This window comes from Penaeus japonicus, unplaced genomic scaffold, assembly GCF_977035675.1.
Source record: "Penaeus japonicus unplaced genomic scaffold, GWHDUDI00000001_assembly GWHDUDI00000035, whole genome shotgun sequence".
Taxonomy (NCBI): Eukaryota; Metazoa; Arthropoda; class Malacostraca; order Decapoda; family Penaeidae; genus Penaeus; species Penaeus japonicus.
Window position 1 is genome coordinate 2,135,193 of NW_028234437.1, and position 5,742 is coordinate 2,140,934.

Consider the following 5,742-nt stretch of genomic DNA (forward strand, 5'->3'; position numbering starts at 1 on the left):
AGAGAGAGAGAAATGAAGGTGAATTGAGGGAGAGAAAATTAGAAAGAGATAGAGACAAACAGAAACTAAGAGACGGAAAAAGGAGAGAGGAGGAGCAAGAGGAGAGAGAGAGAGAGAAGGGGAAGAGAAGCGAAAAAAAAAAAGACGAAGGAAGAGAACCGTCCGTTAGATAAAGACTGACATCTGTTCGGTACAACAGTTCGCAGCATTAATTTCATTTGATATTTTTCGCTTACTATTAACACTCGCTCTGAGTAATGAGAACTCTGTGATGCTGTCTATTTAAAAGACAATAATATATGTTCATATATATTTTCTATCAGTTATCATGATATATACATATAAACCAGCATAGTTCTGTTTTAGTCGTGACAAATAGTTGTCCGTAACGACCTTTCATTATTAGGATATCAACTCTAAATGAATTAAGAGGAAAGAAAAAGGACAATGAAAGATACAAACAGCAATAGCAATAAAAAATGCAACTTGATAAAATTAGACAACCAAAATATCGATAAAACAGAAGAAGGTCTAACTCACTTCCATATAGACTTGGATTCATACAGTGCGATAGTTAAGACTGTGAGTGACTTTGCCTCCGAATCTATGATGTACACCTGATAGTATAGTGTGTGTATTTATAGTCAGTACTCCAGAGGATACACTGAGCATCCCTTCCCCCGAGGCAGTCAGGGAGATGTTGTACGTGAAGGAATGTTCGTTTGTTCGTTTTGCCTTTTGCCATGACGTCGAATCGTTTTGTGTTTTTGCCATGACGTCGAATTGTAAACAAGCTCCAGACTCGATGTGAATTTTTAAAAATTGTTTCCAAACGTTTGACCAAATTTCTTAAAGGATCTCCTTTCATCTGATATCAGTTTGTTCGTGGGTTTAAGTCCCAATACTTCAAACAAACACATTTTCCATCGCCCGTACCTCTCCCAGGCAATCCGTTATGAACGCCCCCTTATGAACTGAGCACCCATGAGCATCCGAATACGTCTCCCCGACAGGAACCAGGTCAGTAAGCCGTATCTCCCTGATCTCCGGTCCTCGACAGCCACTCCTACCTCTTCCCCAGTACCTCATCTTACCCAGAGACCCTTCCATAGATAACCCTTACCTATCGACGGACGTCCCTCCCTCCCTCCCTCCCTCCCTCCCTCCCTCTCCTCTCTTGCAGCCGTACCCAGCGCCCCAACAGAGAGGCCTTCCCTTACCTACCCAACGCTCGGTCACCGCTTGCCCTACTTATCGCTTACCCTACATCCACTCTGCCCCTGTCCTCCTTTTCCCTCCCTCCTTCCCTCCCGACGCCCACTCCTTCTGATAGGCATCGTGGGGCGGAGGCGGACCGTAATTATACAGCGGTGATGGAGACAGACACAGAAAAACGAAAGCAGGAAAACAGTTAGTAAATCATAAGGAAACGAGACGCAGAGAAGAAGAAGAAAAAGAGGAAGAAGAAGAAGGACGAAAGAAAGAAAGAAAGAAAAAATAGAAACGAGACGCAGAGAAGAAGAAAAAGAGGAAGAAGAAGGACGAAAGAAAGAAAGAAAGAAAAAATAACAAGAGACGCAGAGAAGAAGAAAAAGAGGAAGAAGAAGGACGAAAGAAAGAAAGAAAGAAAAAATAACAAGAGACGCAGAGAAGAAGAAAAAGAGGAAGAAGAAGAAGGACGAAAGAAAGAAAAAAAGAAAGAAAGAAAAAACAACAAGAGGGAGAAGCGTTCGAAATAAAGAAGTGTCACTAACGAACGTGTTTGGCGGAAGAGATCGTTTATGGGCAGATCTCCTGCTGGGACGTTATGGATGGAATTCTCGGTCTACCCGTGGATAGGCTATCCCCTGAGCTGCCTTTATGAATAATCCGTAATTAGAATTCGTAGGAGCGTCCTCCGGGTGGGTGGGAAACTCACAGCGGAGATGCTTCTTGCTTCTTTGTATTGTTAATCTGGGAGGGTGTAATTAATGAGGAGTCTTTCTTGTTTTAACGTTTCATTAATTGGATTTTTTTTTTATTCTTTTTTTATTCTTCCGGTCTTCTCCGCACTCTCTCTTTCTCTCTTTCGCTCTCTCATTCTCTCTTTCTCATTCTCTCTCTCTCTCTCTCTCTCTCTCTCTCTTTCTCTTTCTCTCTCTCTCTCTCTCTCTCTATCTATCTATCTATCTATCTATCTATCTATCTATCTATCTATATCTCTCTATCTCTCTCTCTCAATTATTATCTCTCTCTCTCTCTCTCTCTCTCTCTCTCTCTCTCTCTCTCTCTCTCTCTCTCTCTCTCTCTCTCTCTCTCACTCACTAACTCTCTCTCCCTCTCTCTCTCTCTCTCTTTCCTCTCGCTCTCTCTCTCTCCTCCTCCTCTCTCTTCTCTCTCCTCTCTCTGCCCATCTCTCTCTCTCTCCACTCTCTTTCCATCCTCTCTACTCTCTCTCTCACTCTCACTCACTCAATCTCTCTCTCCATCTCCCAAGAGACTGAACAGATGATGCATATGATGCGAAACAGTTTGCTCAGCAACTACAGCTTCAGGAGTGGATGTTTACACTCGCCTGATGTCAACAACAAAAGCTTACCTCACTACAACCTGTCGAACTTAGAAATCGGAACTTGACACGTGATTTAAGAGTTTTGATTTCACTTATAACAATGAGATATGTTTTTTCTGATCAGCTATGTATATATATATATATATATATATATATATATATATATATATAAAATTGTATATATATATATATATACATATATATATATATATATATATAAATAAAGTATAGATATAAATATCTATATAATATATATATATATATAATATATATATATGTGTGGGTGTGTTGCGGTGTGTGTGTGTGGTGTGTGTTGTTGTTGTGTGTGTGTGTGTGTGTTTTGTTTGTGCTGGTGTAATGTGTGTGTGTGTGTGTGTGTATGTATGTTGTTGTGTGTGTGTGTTGTGCGTGTGTGTGTAGTTTTTATATCGTTTATACTTTAGTTAGCAAACTTATGACCAGTCTACTACCAGTGAATCCCTCGGCAGGTAACTCTTAATTTTCTCACTATGCCAGTCTGATCTAGAATTCAGCCAGTTGGTAGTGTTTTGACATTTCCTATTTCTCTTTCTTTCCTTTCTTTCTCCCCTGGCTTTGGGGCTTGTTAACGGGAATTAACAGTTCTTAAATAAAAGGTTTTCAAATCAAATCAAGGCCAAAACCTCATCTCCTCTCCCTCTCTCTCTCTCTCTCATCACTCCTTCTCTCGTCACTCCTCCTCTCATCTCTCTCTCTCCTCTTCTCTCTCCTCTCTCTCCCAATCCCTCCTCTCTCCCTCCACCTCTCCTCCTCTCTCTCTTATCACCTCTCCCCATTCTTCTCCTCTCTCCTCTCTCTCTCCTCTCTCTCCTTTCTCTCTCCCTCTCTCTCCTCCTCTTCCTCCTCCATCTCTCCTCCCTCCATCCCTCTCACTCTCGATCTCTCCTCTCCACCCCCTTACCCCTCGCCTCTCTCTCATCCGCTCCCTCACACCTCCTCTCTCTCCTCTCTTCCTCACTCTCCCGCCCTCTCTCTCTCGAAGTTATAAGCGCGTTTCCACATAGCCTTTGCCCCCCCCCCCTCACCTCCACCCCCCACCCCCAGTGCCCCATCAGCGTAATATGTCGTACTTCGAGAAACTGTAGTTTAATTGGTTATCCGTAAGGTTAATCTGAGGAACTATTCTTAGTACCATTGGGAACGACTTGTCCAGAAGTGAGTCGAATAAATTCTTTGAGAAATATCTTGAAGGAATATCTGTTCTGTGTCAGGTAGCTGAATATCGGTGAGCGACAAGGCAGAGTAAGATTATCAGAAATCGTATGATAATGCATGATAATAAATGCATGACTGTTCTCGAGCAATATAGTGAGATAGACAGTTTCTTTTTTTTATTTGTCTGCATTGAATTGCATTAATGGGCGACGAATTTTTATGCTGACTAATAATGTAAAGGGTTATTTCCATATATCAGCATCAGAATTAATGAAAATAATCTGCTCGTCTTGGTTGTCGGTATTATTAGATTTCGTAACTTGCTAAAACGTGTTTCTATTCACAGCTCAGTAAGCGTGCTCGTTGGGTAAATATTTCAGAAGTCGCTTTAGAATCACACTGAAATATAATTACATACATTCACGGAAAATGCATGACTGAAATTTTGAATAGTGCTATTTCTTTTGATAAGTGAACGTTGTATTCAGAACTGAAGGTATTCAGATATTTGGATATTTGTAGATCAATATATTCATAATTTTATTCATCAGCGATCAACAAATAAGATGTAACGGGAAATTTGCTTTATATGACATCAATAGATTATGAATATCCAAGTCCCCAAACGGAGGAGTAAGGAATTGTTGATAAACAGTTAGCCAAAACCATGAAAGATAATGATAATGATAATAACAATAAAAAACGAGACAACTAAATCATTAGATCTATATCCGACAAAAAAAAATGATTATTTATTTACCCCCTCCCACCAACGGCACAAAAAAACAAATCATTGATTAACAAAAAAAACAAAACAAACACAAAACACAAATTTGACGACCCACACACCCCAACAACACCAAAAAAATGGAATCAGTCTCACCCGCCAACCGGATTCGCTTCTTTAATGTGATTCGAGGGTGGTTAACCCACGGGGGATAATGGGCTATTATCGATGACTTGTTCAAGTTCCAGCGCTTTGGGATATGATAACACATCGTCGTTGTATTTTTAACTGTGATTAGAGAGAAAAGGGGTGGGGGTGGGGGGGGAGAAGTGCGAACACAAACACACACCATATCTATCTATCTATCTATCTATTATGCTCTATTATCTCTATCTATATATATATAATATATATTTATTCTATCTTATCTAGTGTGTGTGTTTTTTGTTTTGTGTGTGTTTGTGGGTGTGTGTGTGTGTGTGGTGGTGTTGTTTTGTGTTTGTTGTGTGAGCTATATAGTGGTGTATATATTATCTATATTATATATATATCTATATATATATAAAACCTATATATATATATATATGATTGTAATATAAGATAGTGATAGACAAACAGATATAGAGAGTAAATAATACATTTGTACTAGGTAAAACTATTTTCAAAACAAATACAATACTTTCTACCAGCACCTCACCTTAACTACATCTCCAACTTACACCGTCACCCCATAACCCCATTACCGCTCACCACCACATAACAACTCACTTACACACCCACCACACCTCACACTTTCATAACACCCACACACACCTTAACAACCTCACTCCCACACATCACTGATTTCCCTCAGCCTGAACCCCAAATCTCCCCTCAGGGGACAGAGGACATGACGCCCCCACAGCGCGACGCCTTGCCAAGCTCTATGGATGACGGGGAAGGGCGTGCGGGAAGCCCCTACGCCCGTTGTCCGGCGCTCTCGCCGAAAGTGGCTCGCGTCTTCGGAAAGGATGGGACGTGTATCGGACCATGGCCACTGGACCGCGTTTTTGAAACATGTTGAATAAAAACATTGAGATGTAAACAAAGGAGTTGGTTGCGGGAGACAGAAGATAGCCTCGCCGCCAGGGCAGGATGATTTTGAATAATCCAAGTTTGTTTTTTATTTTGGAGTCTTTGTTTTTTTTTCTAGGTATTTATTTAACTATCTCTGATTTGTTAATTTATTCTAGGTTGTCCTAGTTATTTATTCGACTCTTGTTCTGTTAAC